Here is an 18,036-nt window from a genome sequence, read left to right on the forward strand (position 1 = left end):
CAGTGACACACATCCTCCAACAAGGCCATACCTACTCCATCAAAGCCACGCTTCCTAATAATGCCACTTCCCATGGGGGCCATTTTCTTTCAAACCACCACAGTAGTGTACATGTGTACCAGATTGTTACCTGAACAATCTTTCTTTCTGAAGTCAGGGCAGAGCTGAGGCTCTCTAGGTTTTGGGTATCAGTGAGAAAGATCTGAGCCTTACCTAGACATGTGACCTCAGCTGGGCTGGGGGTGCTGGACAGATCTACCTCTATGTCACAGATGCACCTGCCTGGGTCTGTGCTGCCGTTAGTGGTCACCTACAAGAGCTGCCAGCAATGTCAGCTGTGTGCTGAGGGACAAAGCATTGTGTCCTTTGATTTGACGAGATGGATTTCCTCCTCTGTGGGAAAAGAAGAACTATTTGTCAGGGAGAATGTCTATTTAGGCAAGTCAACAAATGGTGTTGTTCTGACTTGGTGAATGCTCTTCTGAGCCTTCCTCTCTTCAGAGAAGTTGAAAAATGGAGACAGAGGATAATGGGTTTAGATGGAGCAACAATGATAAAGTCCTGGATAAATGTCTGTGAAATGAGACACAAAGTAACAGTGAAAGCAAGCATGTGGATAGGCTGCCAGGGCTGCCTCTTGCTTTGGCACGCAGCAGCATCCTGGGGTCTTGTTAAGGAACATAGCAGCACCCCAGGTATCATCAGATCCATTTTACAAACTTGGAGTTCCAAGCTACCTCAAGGCTGCTGTGCTTTGGACTCCTGACTGTTAGCTTGCCATGTCTGCCTTTCTGGCTGAGCCCTGGAAGTGAGCACTGTGCTCACTCTCAACAGTACAGTCTGAACAGCCTCCCACTTGGGGCTGCTCCTGTTGCCTGTTGCTTAGCACCGGAGACAGTGTCGCACACTGTAGCTGTTCAGGTGATGTTTGTTGAATGACGACTGTGTAACAAGAGAAGCATAAGAAAAACAGTCAGTTCTCAGACTCTTGAGACGCCATTGATTTTAGTGACTCATAAGCCCTCCCTCAGTTAATCTTCTTACCTCTTTATAGACCCTCCTACTTCCCACAGTTCCTCTTCAAACACTCTAGCCCAAAGGAGCATCATGGGTGGCTGGCTGGCTATTTCAGTTCATGAAGGAACCACACTGCTGCTCACTCCAGCAGCTTTCCTTCAGTAGTGACAAATAGACTCACATTTAAATTTCAAAGCTACTCAACTGAGGCAGGGGGATGTAGCTGGTCACCAGAGCACTTCACAGGCCGTGTGCAAGGCCCTGGGATCTATTCCAACACTGTGCACACACAATAACCAACTAGTTAGAAATAGCAGCCTGGGCCACTGCCTGGAGGTTTCTGAACTGTCATTTCTCAGAGGGCAGAGGGCAGAGGGCAAGGGCTAAAGGGGTCGGAGACACTAGGGCCTGGTGTTTGGACTCTCTTTGCTCTGTCTTTCATCTTAACCATGGCTGGCCAGCTTGCATGCTTTCTTTTTCTCTCTTTCCTTCTTTCCTTCCTTCTTTTGGAGGATGAGGGGTGGGGCAGGGTTTAGAACTCAATATGCACCCCAAACTGGCATCAGACTTGTAATAATCCTCCTGTCTCAGCCTGCCTAGTGTTGGGATTATAAGCATGAGCTATCATACTGGGCATTTTTCTTTGTAATGGTTTTATTCTTTGACATTGTTTATGAGTGTGAGTCTGTGTGCAGGTATGTGCATGTGAGTGCAGGTGCTCATGCAGGCCAGAAGAGGGCAGCAGATCCTCCTGGAGCTGGAGATCCAGGTGGTTATGAGCTGTTCAATGTGGGTGATGGGAACGGAACTTGTGTCCTCTACAAGAGCAGCTTTTCTAAGCACACCCCATGCTGCTGAAAATCTTTCCTGGGTTTCCCATCACTTACAAGATAACATCCAGAGTCTTCAACAGGACAAGCCTGAGCCTTGGTATCTGGTCCCTGCCCACTGTTCCATCTCATTCCCTGCCACAGTCTGACTTCCTCCACTTGTGGCTACTTTAGCTACTTGTAGCTTCCAGCAGGTACTACTTTTTGCTCCTTGACGTTGCTTTGTTTTTAAAGGTCCTGCACTCTCCCCTTCCTCCCCTTTCTCCATAGCTCTACTCCCCAGCCTAGTGCTTTAATGTGATGAAAGGGTTGGTGGCCTGCACAAGCTTTCCCTGAAAGCAAGGCCTTCTCCTCACCTTCCAAGAGCAGAGTCATTGATTTTTCCTCCCATGTGCTTCTGAGCACTTTATAGATAACACTAACATTAATTACCTCTCTGCATTTGCACTTAATGCCTGGTTCATTCATTTTGTGATTTGACAACTGTTCATTGAGCAGCTTCTGTTTGCCAGACACTGTTTTAGAGTTTGCAGGTGCAATGATGAGCTGAGACCTTACTTATATTCCATGAGTAGGATGCATAAAAATATGCAAACAAAAAGTACATAATTTGATGCCAATAGGAAAAGACAACTGGATATGGCAACGAATTCCTGTCATTCTACATTTTGGAGTTAGAGGCAGGAAGACTGCCACAAATTTGAGGCCAGCTTGGGCTACATAGGGAAAACCAGATCAGCCAGGGATATGGAACAAGATCTATCTAAAAAAGAAAAAAAAAAAAAGCCTGGAGAGATGTCTCAGTGGTTATGAACACTTGCTTCTCTTGCAAAGGACTTGGATTCAGTTCCCACCACTCATATCTCATGGCTTACAACCCCTATTCTAGGGTATCCAATGCCCTTCGGTCTCTGAAGGGCACCTACATGCATGTGGTACACATACCTAGTTTCTTTCTCTCCCACACACACAAACACACACAATATAAATAAATATTAGGACCTTAAATTTCAGATTAAAAAAGTTTTTAAGGCAACAACAACAAACACCATACCAAAGACAAACCAAAGAAACCCACCTCAAAAGCAAAAACACAAAAAGAAAACAAAGGCCTAGAGAAAATTAGCATTGGGATGCTGTTTTAGCTAGCATGGGCAAGACATTTGGGGAGCAAGGGTGGCAGCTGTAGGTGGTGTTGTACCAGTGTCCTGAGGCATTTGTGGGGAGTGTTTGAGAAATGACAGGAAGTAACTAGGACTATGGAGGAGGCTAGAGAAGGGCAGAGCTGTGTAGACAAGGTCAGAAAAGGAGCAAGCATGGAACCAGCAGATTGAAGTGTCATAAGGACTTTGGGATTGTTTTGCATGAGCAGGTAAGTTGTCAGCATTTCCATAGAGGAGTAAACTCTGCTTCTCCTTTACAAGGCTTAAGCTGGAGCCAAGCAGCTGTGTGCTTGCCTAGTACCTGTGCAAGGGCTTAGGTTTGAATCCTGTGGTAGTTTGAACAGGAATGGCCCCCATGGAGTTTGAGGTTCCAAAAACCTCTGCAGTTCCCAGTACTTTCTCTCTCTCTCTGCCTTCTACTTGTGGATCAAGATGTGGGCTTTCCGATGTTCCTGCTGCCACACCTTCGCTCTGCCATCATGGACTCTAATCTCCTGAAACCATAAGCCTGATCGAATGCTTTCTTGTACAAGTTACTTTGGTCATGGCGTTTTGTTACAACATTAGAAAAGCAGCTAAGACCGATACCAACACCACCAAGAAATAGAAGCTAGTTTGAAAGCCTCAGTCTGGTTTCTATGGGTGAGAACAGTGTAGATGGGGGTGGGAGTAGGGAGGTGGGGGGGTATGAGGCACACTTCGGCTGAGAGAGGGAGAGGACTGGAGGGGGCCGGTGGGCATGGAGAGGAGAAGATAGATTCACGGTATATTTTCAAGGGAGAGTGTGGTTGATAGATTGGATGTGGAGAGAGAGAAAACCAGTGAATCAAGGGTGACTGCTCATGATTCATTCACATGTCACTACCTCCCTCAAAACCAACCCTGTTCCCAGCCCCCATTTTTCATAAATCCTGAATGCTCTGGGGAATCTGGTGAGAAATGTGCATTTCTCTCAACCAGGAATTCACTATGTGCACGTGTACATCACATTCTTTCTATTTCTACCCTATTTCTAGAGGTGGAGAAGGAATCAGAGGTGCTCTGCATCCCATCCTTGAATTGAGGAGAGTAGCACCCCCCTGCTCTCTTCCCAGAGCCCTGGGAGCATGCCATGCGTCTTTTTATCCTGGCCTCCAGAGCAGAGCCCCAGCAGACAGACTCTGTTCAGTCACTGGTGTCTCCAGACAAGGGAGTGTGCTTCCTGTTTTAACTCTTTATTGGTCCTGGTGACAAGAAAGTGTGTCCCCATCTACACCACCACAGACGGCTGGGGACAGTACTGCTACACACTAAGAATGAAACTAAACCAAACAGATAAACCAGAAGCCAGGGCAATGCAGCCAGACTTGACAACAGAAAGGGGCAAAACAAGCAAACAAACAAAAAACAGCAGTAGCAAAATTTATAAACCCCCCCAATAAACCCCCCAAAATAAGCCCCACACCATTTCTTTTCGCGTGTTGGTAAAAACTCATAAGGAAGGAAGATGTCAGTAAGAATTTGATTGTGTTATGGACAGGAGGACATTTTTCACCTCTGCCCCAAGGTCACAATGGGGGTGGATTGTTTCAGAACTCTGCATAAGAAGAGGGACAGTCTGGGGTCCTGGTTGCAGCCAAAGCCTCAGAGCAGGGCCCTGGGGAAGAAGCAATCCCAGCAAAAGTCTCACATGCAGGAGAGCATCCTGACCTCAACGCCCCTTTTGAGTGAGACAAGAGGTGGTTGAGAAAGACCCAATGAAATTGAAGACCTTAACACTAAAATGTGCCAGCTGAATACCGAAGCAGGGTGGTTTGAAATACTCACCCTGGCTCTTGGGGTACAGGACATGAACACAGTTATGGAGATAAACAGGTGATATGAAAGAAATGGCTTCCTGGAGGATGCCGTGTGTGTGTGTGTGTGTGTGTGTGTGTGTGTGTGTGTGTGTGTGTGTCCTTATGTAGACGATGAAGATACCAAGGGGGTAGTCTCTATCTCCTCTTAACTTCAAGAAAAGAGTTAGAAACTGTAAGAATTAGATAAAAATGAAAGCAGCTCTGAACTTTGCAAACTGAATTCAGCATTACCAGCCCTGCCCCTACCCCCACAGCATGGTCTATGGCTGTCTTCTCTATGGCATTTGGTTTAAACTTGGAAACAACTTGCTAAATCAGCATCTTGCTGGCCCTCTTTTCCAGTTGAAGGTGCCAGGCTTGACGTGTCCACCATGGGGAAGTAGTGAAGTGAGACTTGAGCCCCAGACGCGGCAGGCCGGCCCGACTGGAGCCTGTGCTCTGTGCTCTGGTTCGCTCATGCGGCCAAGGGAAAAACAGTGAGCCCTCTTTTGTGTGAGTCAGAGCTGAGGCTGTCTGCTCACCCTTCCTCCCAGAAGAACACAGCCAGAAGTCCAGGCCTGGGGAAGAGCCAGGCTCGGGGCCATGGCTGCCAGAACTGGTTCCTGTCTCCTGGTCTTCCTCTCTGATGTCTCCCTGTACCTTGTCTGAAGGCTCCCTTCTGAGGTGCCATTCAGCTGAAGTATGGGGAGAGAGAAACTCCTTGGCTCACCCTCTCCTGGACAAGGCAGGCGGTGGGACGGGTTGTCAACACTGATTCAGTTCGGATCTCAGACACTTTACCACCCCGGCTGGGAACCTGATGTTTAGCTAGGATTTTGATCTTTATTTTCCAGATTTTTGTTTGTTTTCTCTTCAAGTATAAAAAGACAGCGTGGACTTTTTCCCCAAATGATGTTTAGCACACTGCAATGTGAAGGCAGTAAGAACGCTCTGGAGAGAAGCTGCCTACGTCTCTTTTGTGCCTCTCTTGTGGATCTTACAGGAAAGAGAGCAGAACTCCAGGAAGGGGGAAATCTTAAGAGGCTCTAGATAGGAGATATGTGCCATTTGCCTCCAACCTAATGGCTCCTAATCCTTTTTCATAGCTGAGATCCCCTTGAGTTGGCTCATGGCAACTTCTCTCTGCAAAAGGCTAAATACAAAACCCTTGACTGAGAAAGAAAACAAGCCCTAATCAGGCACTTCTTGCCTTGGGAAGGAAGATGTGGGTGGAGGCCTTCAAGGAGGCCAGGCTCCTGTTTGAGCCTGTGGTCCCCAAGATGCAGTGCACACTGAGATTTGAAGACTAGCTACTTTCCAAGAGTGGTTCTAAGTCAGTCAACGTTTCCATGGGAGACGCCACTTTTGCTTGAAGGAAAGTTATTTTGAACATTCAACAATGGGGAAAGAATAGAAGCCAAAGTCCTTTCTAGAAACCCATGGACTAGGCAAGCTTCCCTCTATGAAGAGATAATAGTTTGTAACTGGCTGAAATTTGTGACCTGGAATTGGATCAGCAGACGTCAGGTGGCAACTTGGGGAGAAGATAAGCGATAAATTGGCAGCTTCCAAAGACTGGCAGGCCAATATGGAGGATGGTTGCTAGGAGCACACTGTCTTGTTGATTTCAGAGAGGATTCCTCCCTTCCCAATGTCAGAATCATTTTTCTAAGCCCTTAGCTGCCGTGTGATATTCCACCCCCCACCCCACCCCCCGAAAGACATGAACAAATGTCTGTTCATCCTCTCATAGAGAGAGGGCATCAACAAGAAATCATTTCACCCAAAACTAACTTGGTGAACCAGTGAGTCTGCTGTGGTTACCTCCAGGACCACAGCTGACTCAAAGGCCCACCCTCACACGATAACAACTTGGAAAACTGTATCCCTGGAGCTCCAAGTGTAGTTCACAGGCAGCTTCCTGAGACCGTCTTCCCTGGTAATCATGGACTGTTGAACAACCCAGAGAGGGCATGCGTGAATCCTGCAACTTCCTCAGCTTCCTGAGGCTGCTAAATTTCATGATGTTGCAGAGACTTTTAGGCTATTCCTTAACTTCATGAATCTGGAGAGTTTCTCTCTTCCCACCGCTCTCTAGGAAGGAAGATTTCAACTTGGAGGGAACATCTTTAAACTACAGGACACCCCTGGCCTTTCTCTCATTCTGCCTACCACATCCCAGGTCCTCCCTAGCCGCCTGTCTTAGAGCGAGCTACCTCAATTTTCTTTCTTTCATTCTTTCTTTACTTTGTGTGTGTGTGTGTGTGTGTGTGTGTGTGTGTGTGTGTGTGTGTGTATGTATGTGTGTGGTTTTTTCTTTTTTCTTTTTGAGATGGAGTCTGTTTACATAGCCCTGACTGTGCTAGAACTCACTGTGTAGATCAAGCTAGCCTCAAACTCACAGAGATCCACCTGCCTCTGCTGAGTGCTGGGATTAAAGGCATGTGCTACCATGCCCAGCTACCTCAGTTTTCTGATCTCTTCTCAGAGTTAGCCTTGAACCATAGGTTTTGCTATGACTGGGGTCTAGGAAACCCTGGGTCTTGTCTAGGAACAGGAAGGGACTCCTTTAGCTACATATCAGCACCAGGGCACAGCCTGAATCTTACTAAGATTCAGTCCTACATAAAGGATTTGTGCTTGACATCACACATGGCTTATGAAGGTCTGGTGACCTCTGTAGTCACTAAGAGTGCCCCATAGTCTCAGGATCTGTGAGACATAGTCTGGGAATCTTAAGGAGACAGGAATCATGGGTATCGGGGGTAGACCAGTCAAGGGGGCTTACTACCCTTTTCTGCCTATAAGAGGCAATGCCAGTGATAGCCCAGGCTGACCCATGTTGTTCCTGCCTTGTCTAGCACCCTAGCCTTGACAAAATTAAGTGCTAAAATCACAAACTTGTGGCAACACAAATTTATTTTACCTTATCTAGTTTGGAATGGAAAGTTGTCATGCTCCACCCCCCCAACCCCCGCCCCCCAGCACCATTTCTTAAGAACATAAAAGCCAAGCACACGAGATTTCCTAATAAAGAGGGACTCAGAGGAGTTGCTGTCATTCAGCTCTCCATTCCCAAAGTGCCTGTCTCCTAGGTAGCTGAGATCACCAGCCTGCACCACCAAGCTTAGCTAGGAAGATGGGTGCTAAACCACGCCTGAGTCATGGAGGAAGTCAGGAAAGCGCCTAGATCCATGTCATCCTGCCCTCCAGTATATGGCATATGCTCATCAGAAGAAATAAATCCGTAAGAGGAAGAAGGGAGGAGGAGGAGAAGGAAATAAGTAAGGAAAAGTTACCCAACAGGATGCAGGATTCAGCCTTCTTGAGCCCCTGCAGTGCTAGTTACATGACAGCCCTATGGCAGGGTTTTGGAAGAGGATTCTGGGAAGCAAGCTTTATCTCAAAGGCAGCTTCACTAACGTGAGTCATCAAAGCACTCTGAGCGCAGGAGTGATGCTTGAGAGAGCAGGTGCCTCTCCCAGGAGAAGTGTGGACTCCAACGGCGCACTCACACACCCAAGGCTGCCACACTTCCCTGGAAGAACAAGTTATAGCAAATGTTGACTATTTCAAGTCACCCGCACCCAAAAGGCACCTTCTCAGTGTGTGATTGTCTGTAAGGGACACCATTAATCTCTGGTGTTCTGTAGCCCGGTTGGTCATCAGATGAATGGAAACTCAAATGACTTTCTTCCCTTAGAGGGATATTTTTTGGTTATTATAGATAATATAAATAATATATATACATATACATTTATGTGAATGTCTGTATGTGTATGTGTATATGCATGTGTGTGTACAGATGGTGTGTGTGTGTTTGTGTGTGTGTGTGTGTATGTGAATGATTTCCTGCCTTTTTTTCTTCTTTGTTTAACTTTTTTTTTATTTTTTGAGATGGTATCTCAGAATAGAGCACAAACTGGACTTGGACTTTTGATCCCCCTGCCTCAGCCTCCCAAGCGCTGGGATTATAGGTATGTGCCATTGCCCCTGGCCTTGCATGAGTGTGTTCTGGTTGTCTTGCTGTGTGCCTCCACCAGGGACAGAAGCTCTTTAAGGCAGGCAAGCCAGCTAGAAGCCGTTTTGAGGTCAGGCAAGCCAGCTGTGCCTTGTGAATTTCTGGACCACAGACAGGAAGGTCTCCAACTGGTTTGGTAATGGCAGCCATATTTTCAAAACCTCAGACTGGGACCTGGTGTCTGACCATGGCTGGAGTTCTCCATGAATATAGTCATGTGCTCTTCTCACTAACGGATAGAATGACATCACCTGCCATCAGCCTGTTTATGAATTGCCTTTTGCAGGGAAGGTGGCAGGATGCTGGGACCACCAAGAACTCAGTAACAAGTGCCTTTGGAACTCCCTAGAGACAGTGATTTTGAAAGCTGGTGTGTCCCTGACTCAGGCATGGAGCCACTCTGCCTCCCAGACTGAGCCAGCCTGGGCAACATGCACCGCTTAGGGTCCCTGTGGTTAATGAGCTCACCCTTGGGCCGCCGGCCGGCTGGTCTGCTGCAAGCTGCCAGCTTCTTGGGTTGTGAATCAGCCTAGGCTGTCACTTGATTCATCCTGGCCAAGGAACCTTGGGAACCTCCCCAAACCTGAGCACTTTAGCCCAAAGCTAGAGAGTCACAGGGAAGTCTGTCCATCCCAGGCCTACTCTGCCCTCCAGCTTCCCTGCTCTTTCTGTGAGATTAGAATTCAGGGCATTGTTAAGAAGCCCTTAGTCCCACCCACAGTGGCCCCACCCTGTTGGAGGAGGCTGTGAGGCTTTGGAAAGGGACTCACAGGCACACACATTGTTTCTTTGAGATCCCACTGAATTACACTCCTTTGTCCTACACTTAATTCCAGGGGAATTAGTCAGCATTATTGGGGAGTATCTCATCCTACTTCTTTCTCTGCCTGGAAGTCTACCCACTAGCTTCTCCTTCCAAATCCATGACTTCTAGTGCTTGTTTGGAGTCCCTTCGTTCTGGGAGTTAACTCTTAAAGGACCTCACTGGATGAAGAGATGAAGACTGGGATGCACTGAGGCTTGTCTAGGCACCCCATCAGGACCACTGCACCAATGTTTTATCCATTGACTCTTTACCACAGGTACCAAGATAGAAATTTTATGCCATTTTGTTTTAGGTAAAAAAGCTGAGGCCAGATAAACTATGCCCCCTACTAAAGGTCACAGGGTTAAAAGTGAATCCTAGAGTAAACTGAGTCCATAGGAATCTTTAGTCCCTATTAATTCAATACCACTAAGTGGCAAAAGTGTTGTCCAAGGGAATCTGTTCCTCACATCGATTTTGCTTATTTTTTTTAACTTACATACATTTATTTACTTTTAAAATTTTTATTTATTTATTTGTTTGTTTGTTTGTTTGTTTATGTGTATATATTGTGTGTGGGGGTGTTCCTTACCACAATGAGAGTGTGGAGGTCAGGAGACAACTTGGAGTCAGTTCTCTCCGCCTTCAAATTGGGTCCCAAGGCTTGTCAGCAAGTGCTGTTTTTTACTATAATTTCAGGCATGAAACCCCAAACCCCTCATTTTAGGAAACCTCATTGACTCAGTGACCCTGCTCTTAGTCACAGGATGACATTTTGTGAGGTGATGACAGTCTTACAGACTGCAGGAAGGGTGCGGTCACCCGTGTGACCAAGCTACCTCCCAGCCCAGAGAAGTGGGGGAAACCTTCGAAGCAGGCCACTGCCTCTCCTTTCAGGCCCCAAGTTTGCAATGGTCACCCGCCATATTGGTGCTGTCTACCTCTCCCTGCCTGGCGTCCACCACACTCTCCAGTCTCTACTCTTTCCCCGGTTCTTCCACTGGAACTTCCAAAACCAATGTATATTTGGATGACGTCATCTGGTTCAAAAACCTTCCTGAGTTCCCAAACACATGCAAACAGTCACAAAACTTCCACAGGTCCCAAGAGGCCTTCTTGGCGAGTGAAAATCTGTGAATTTTCACTTTGTGCATCGGGTTTAAGCCACTGCAGCATGGACCGCAGTCCCCAAAACCCCGGTTGTGCACCTTGCTCTATCTAAAATAGACTCTTTTTTTTTTTTTCCTTGAGTGGCAACCTCCAACAAGAGGCAGGTGCCACTTGCTGCTGAGATGTGTGTCCTCCATGGTTAGCCATGTTCCCACTATACTGTTTCAGAAATCTGCCTTCCCCAAGTAGCCCACAGATCCCAACCTCAGCACCATGCTTTGCTGGCGGCCACACTTGGGCCCAAACTGTTGCAGGACGCCATTTGCTCTCTGAACATTAACCAAGGCAGAGTTTTCAAATGGGTTGCTTTTGTTATAAATTGGAGTAGATTCAATGTGATTTTTTACAATAACACCATTTTCATTCAATTGCCTGTTTTCCTGAGTGGGTGAGAACAGGGTAGGGTTTCAGCTAGCTTGCTGATAATTGTTCTATGTGTTAAGGAGAAAGATTAAGAAGGGATCAACCGGTCTTGAGATACATTTGTAGGCTGATACAGACAGGTGTGCATATCTGCATAATTTACGTGTGTGCAAATGCATGAGGTTAGACACTCGTGCAAAACAACAAAAACAGAGCCTCCAAGTGAGGCAGTTATTCACCTCACACAAGGGTAGCTGGCTGGGATTAAGACAAACAACGTGGAAAATGGAAACTACTTGATGTGCTGTGCAGAGGCTGGGGGAAGGCAGTCTCAGAGTGTGTGTTCATTGTGAGTCTGTGAGAATCTGGAAGGCAGGCAAGCTGGGAAACAGAACAACCCTGATTCTCGGGGTAGAGAGATACGGTCACTTTCTAATGATGCAATGTTGTGAATAGTGTCTCTATGTTACGGACTCAGTGCCCTGGACTTTACCAGCCTGGACAGTGTTGTGGTCAGCATTCTAAGGCTGTTTGCTTTTTGTGAAAAAATCATTTAATTACTGTGTGTACATTGTGAGAATAAGGGCCCAGGCATGCCACAGCCTCTGCCAACGGAGGTCACAGGACAACTTTTAGGAGCTGGTTCTCTCCTGCTGTGGGATCCAGGGTTTGAACGCACGCCAGCAGGCCTGTACAACATCACCAGGCCTGTAGGGCAAGCACCCTTCCCAGCTACGCCATCTTTCTGGTCCCCAATGCTGGTTCCAGTCCATCTGTCTTGCTTGCTAGTCCCAGAGCTTCTGAGGAGAGCAGATTTCCCATCTGCAGCTAATAGACCTGGTACCCACCCTCCTCAAAGGGAGAGTAGCTGGAGAAGCTTCTCCTCAGGCTTGTTTTAAATAGCCAGGAACTCAATCGTAAGTCATCTCAGCCTTTATATCCCTTGCAGTCTATCCTTTTCGGGATGCCCTCTGTGCCCTTGGTCTAAACCCTGATCCCCTCAAAGCCTTACACACGAGTCCTCTGGAATTGCTTGCCCCACCACTTCTGAAGCAGATCTTCCGACGCCCGTGTCTCCCATATGGCATCCTCTTCCAGCCCACCATTCCAGCTACCTCCCACGCTCTGGAGACTACAGCAACGTGTTTCTGGTCTCCCTTATACTTATCTCTGCTTTCCATGTTGCTAACCTCGGTCTCCACATGGGTGACTTAGCCACCATGGTGAGCTCCTCCTCTCCTGCCCTCCCCTTCTCTTGCTAGCACTTCTTCAGAGGCTCTTCTCTATTCATTACTTCCATTTTCCATCCTCTCCCACTTCTATGTATGACCAGGATTCTGGTTCTACATTCCACCAACATAGCTCCAGCTAGGTCATTAAGGACCTAAGGATTGTTATTATTATTATTATGACAGAGTCTCATGTAGTCCAAGCTGGCCTCAAACTCACTATATAGTCGAGAATGACCTTGAACTTCTAATCACCCTGCTTCTACCTCCCAAATTGTGGGATTACAGATATGTGTGACTGTCCTGGTTAGATTTTTTTTTTTTTTTATCTTAACACAAGCCAGGGACATCTTGGAAGAGGGAATTTCACTTAAGAAAATATCTCTATCAGATTGGCCCATAGGCAAGTCTGTGTGGCATTTTCTTGATTAATGATTGATGTAGAAGGGTCCAGGCCGCTGTATTCAGTGCCACTTCTGGGCAGGTGCCTCTGGGTTATATGAGACCATAACTAAACAATCTGTGGAGAAGAAGGCAGTAAGCAGCATTTCTCTATGGCCTCTGCTTCAGTTCCTGCCTCCAGGTTCCTGCTCAAATTCCTGCCTTGACTTCCCTCAGCGATGGACTATGGTGTGGAAGTGTAAACCCGATAAAGCTTCCTTTCCCGAGTTGCTTTTGGCTATAGTCTTAGTCACGCAGTCGGAAGCCTGACTAAACAGCCATCATGCCTAGCTCATGTGGTGCTGGGAATGGAACCCCGGCCTCGTGCATGCCAGGCCAGCGCTCTACCAACTGAGCAACAGCTCAAGACTCAGAAGGATTTTTGTAGGGTATGGGGGGACTGATAAGGCTGAGCTGACCACTTTCTCCTTTTGGAAACTTTTTGGGGGGAACCACGGACCCTGCGTGTGCTAGGTAAGTGCTCTCTGCCTCTTGGCTACCTCTCTACTCGTCTTTTTTACTTTTTGAGACAAGATTTAACTAAGCTTCCCAAACGGGCTTTGAACCCTCTCTGTGGCCCCAGTAGCCTTTGAACTTGCCTTGTCTTCCAAGGCAGCTGGGACTGTTGGCCTGGCTCTTTTCTTTGTGAACCTTCTTCCCCTCCCTTGGAAAAGTATTCCCTTTCCTTACCCATGGATTTCCTGCATCTTTGGCAGGCCCAACACTTCTTCTCACCATCAGATACCTTCTACTGATGTGATAAGGACCGGGACTGAAAGCCACTTGGGGAGGAAAGGGTTTGTTTCAGCTGATATTTCCAGATCCATCATGAAGAACACTGTACAGGAACTCAAAGCAGAAACCTGGAGGCAGGAGCTGAGACCACCATGGAGGAACACTGCTCACTGGCTTGGTCCCCCATTGCTCGTTCATCCTGCTTTCTTATACAACCCAGGACGACCTGCCCAGGGTGGCCTGGGCCCTCCCCCATCAATAATTAATCAGGAAATATCCCAACAATTTGTCTACAGGCCAATCTGATGAAGAAGCAACTCCTCAATTGATGGTCCCTCTTCCCAGATGATCCCAGCACACATCTTGAAAGTGAGTGTTGGGCTAGCCTCTGCTCCTTTGGTCAGTGCTGTCAGGTCCCTTTGGACAGTTTCACTCCTACTGTCACTGTGGGATGAGGGGGCTGGTGCTCTGGGAGGAGAGTGGGGTTTCAGAGGGCAGGGTGGGCAGACTGGAGGGGGGTGAGAACGAAGTGGGGAAGGCAAAGGCTAGGACCTCACATCCCTGCGCAGAGGACCCCATGTCCACCTTTACGTTGTGTTACTCACTGGGCTCTGGACAAAGATGGGGCTGGAGGATGACATCTCCATCTTCCTGGTTCACCTACATCCTTCTCTCTGTGATCCCTATGAAATTTAGGCCGCGTGCGCCACCTGCTGTCCAGATTGTGAATGGCGTACCCACATCGTTAGTTTGAGTTTGTTCAGGTTATGGTCAGACTCCACCCAGCTTCTTTTCTACCCCTGCTTGGCTTTCTGATTCTCCCCTTAGCAGTGGTTCTCCACCTTCCTAATGCTGAGACCCTTTAATACAGTTCCTCATGTTGTGATAACCCCCCCACCATAAAGTTATTTTGTTGCGACTTCATTACTAATTTTGCTACTGTTACAAGTCATAAAATAAGTATTTGACATGCAAAATATTTGATATGCAATGCCCATGAGGATTACAACCCACAGGATGAGAACCACTGCTTTAGAGCACGCTTGTTGAACACACGAACCCACATGAACCCACGGCAGCAGAGGTAGCTTCAGCTGCCTCCACCCAGGTTTTAACCTCTCCTTTTAATGCCTTCCTAGAGAGCCCAGGGAGGTCCTGGAGTGAGAAATAAAAAGATGATTCTGCAGCCCTAAAGCACAGTCTACTGGGGAGGCTTGTGGGAAACCCACAAGCAGCTAATTAAAATGGCAACACTGTGATAGAGACAATGAGAACATAGAGATGTGAACTACACCCGTGCATGTCAGAGAGGTAATGGTATCTGCCCGAGCCCTGAGGGATAGGCAGAGAGGTAATGGTATTTGCCGGAGCCCAGAGGGATAGGCAGGCAGGCCTTCACAGGAAGGGAAGGACAACTGACTGGCTTTTCAGGTGGGTGGAATAGCATATGCAAAAATTAAGGATATTTAAGCATCTGTCGTCTCTTCTGGGAGCAGCAAGAAGTAACTGTTTTCACTCTGTGACAAGTCCTCCCAGGTTTCTTGAGATGTGTTGGTAGGTAAACCTTTGTAAAGCGTGTGTCTGTCTGTGATTTGCCTTCATTCACTACACATCATGTTTTAGAGACCCCTGCTGTGTTTCTGGATAAAGAATTACCTCCCCCCTAAACAGTTTTCTTTTTTAAAATATACATATGTGCCGGGCGGTGGTGGCGCACGCCTTTAATCCCAGCACTCGGGAGGCAGAGCCAGGCGAATCTCTGTGAGTTCGAGGCCAGCCTGGGCTACCAAGTGAGTTCAAGGAAAGGCGCAAAGCTACACAGAGAAACCCTGTCTCAAAAAACCAAAAAAAAAAAATAATAATAATAAAAATTAAAAAAAAATAAATAAAATAAAATATACATATGTGTGTGTATGTACGCATAATGCTCATTTTATTTTCTAGTATTCTGCTGTTCAAAGGACACAACATTTTTACAGGGCTTTTTGGGGATCACAGTGATTAATTAGCAACATATAATATACAGTGGCCCCAAATCCTAAGAGCTGAGGATGTAGTACAGTTGGTATAGGACCTCCCCAGCATATGCAGGACCTGGGCTTGATCCTCAGCACAGCACTATACTGAATATGGTGGTGCATGCCTAGAATCCCAGCACTCAGGAGATGAAAGTAGGAGGACCAGAAGTTCAAGGTCATCCTTGACTATACAGCAAATCTGAAGTCAGCCTGAGGTACCTGAGAACTTGTCTTAAAAAAGAAAGAAAGAAAGAAAGAAAGAAAGAAAGAAAGAAAGAAAGAAAGAAAGAAAGAAAGAAAGGAAGGAAGGAAGGAAGGAAGGAAGGAAGGAAGAAAGAAAGAAAGAAAGAAAGAAAGAAAGAAAGAAAGAAAGAAAGAAAAGCCATCACTGGACAAATGATACTCTCAACCTGCACAGTAGCCCCCTGGTTCCACTGCTTGTCATGCTGTGTCCCTCTTTGATGGCCTCCTGGGTTCATGTCCAGTTTTTCAGCTTGAAAACATTTCCATAACCAAGATTCCTAGAGATAAAGTTGATGAGCCAAATAACACCTACATTTGAACTATGACTGACACTCTCAGTGACCCCTCAAAGAGACAGCACCAGAGAGACGGTAGGGAAGGGACAGTGACCACGGCACCAGGGAGACTACCACTCTTGCGGCACGTCATCAGATAGCAATCTGTCTTTGACATTTGTTTCCTCTCTGACTTAGTCCACGTGTGCCATTTTTCTCCCCCACAACAATGACCCAGAATGCGTGGAATGAGCTTTTTTACAATAGTTCTCTGAGACTATTGTTACTACCTTTGTTTTACAAATAACAAAACAAACAAACAAACAAAATCAGAGGAGTTGGGTCTTTATTTCCTGTGTCCCAGGTAGTCATAACCAAAACTAGAACTTGGGCCTCCAGGATCCTTGAATGCATCCTACTACTCTGTTGCTAGGCAACCTTTCTCGATTTTGACTCTTGTACCAATGCTACTTGTTGCCATGGCAGTGCTGGGACAAGGAGCAGTAAGTTGTAATTAAGCAGCGAGCTAGGAGAAAGGGGCTTTTATGTCCTTGTGTGGGGGTGGACAGGAGAAAAAGCTACTGGCACCACAGTCAAGGTGCAGAGAGGGACACAGGAAAGAGGAGAGGTTGGTGGCTGGGCGGCTGGCTGTTGGGGCAGGTGCTCATCATAACCTTCGCTGCAAACTGTGTATGCTGGCTAGTTTTAGTCACCTTGACACAAACTAGAGTTACCAGGGAAGAGAGAACTTCAGTTGAGGGATTACCTCCATCAGACTGACAGGCCTGTGGGCAGTTTCTTGACTAATGATTGATGTGGGAGGGCCCAGCCCACTGAGGGTGGTGCCACTCTTGCCAAGTGGTCCTGGGTTGTATAAGAAAGCAAGCTGAGCAAGCCACAGGGAAACTAGTAAGCAGCATTTCTCTGTGGCCTCTGCTTCAGCTCCTGCCTCCAGGTCCCTGCCTTGAGTTCCTGCCCTGGCTTCCTTCAGTAATGGAGTGTGACCCATAAGCCAAATAATCCCTTTCCCCTCCCCAAATTGCATTCAGTCGGTGTTTTATCAAAAACAAAACAGAAACTTGAGCACCATGTTTGCTCAGGGTTGCTTGGGCTTGGTGAGCTGTCCTTACCCACATGTGGCCTTTCAAGGATGGGCATCCATGTCCTAGAGGCAGCTCCGTGGGTAGAGTGTTTGACACACAAGCAGAACCTGGACTCAGATCCCAGAATCCACGTCAAAGCTGGATGTAGAACACATATCTGTAATCCCAGCATAGGGAGTTATGGATGAAGACAGGCAATTTGAGAGCTCATTGGCCAGCCGGCCTAGCTGAATCTGTGAGTGCCAGGTTCGGTGGAAGACACAATATAAAAAAAATAAGGTGGAAATCTAGGTGTAGTGGTGAATGCTTATAAGCCCAACACTCAGGAGACAGAAACAGTAGGATCAGGAGTTCAAGGTCAACCTTAGGTACATAGTAGTTCATGGTCAGTCTGGGTTGTATGAGACCCAACAACCAAAAGGATGGGGCTGGAGAGATGGCTTGGTAGCTAAGAGCACTTGCAGAGAACCTGGGTCCAATCTCCAGCTCCAAGGGATCTGACTCCCTCTTCTGTTTCCCATGGCACCAGGCATGCACATGGTGCACATACGTTCATGCAGGCAAACACTCATACACATAAAATAAATGAATGAATGAATGAAAATAAATCTTTTTTAAAATAAATAAAAAACTCCAAAATAACGATAATTAATAAAGTGGCGAGCAATTAAGGAAAACATTTGACATTGACCTCTGGCCTCTGCATGTATGCACACACATGTACACATGCAACTGCACACCCAAGGCACACCTCCACATGAACATGTGCACAGATCACATACACACATAGAATCTACATCCAGTTT

This window comes from Peromyscus eremicus, chromosome 1 (genome assembly GCF_949786415.1).
Source record: "Peromyscus eremicus chromosome 1, PerEre_H2_v1, whole genome shotgun sequence".
NCBI lineage: Eukaryota > Metazoa > Chordata > Mammalia > Rodentia > Cricetidae > Peromyscus > Peromyscus eremicus.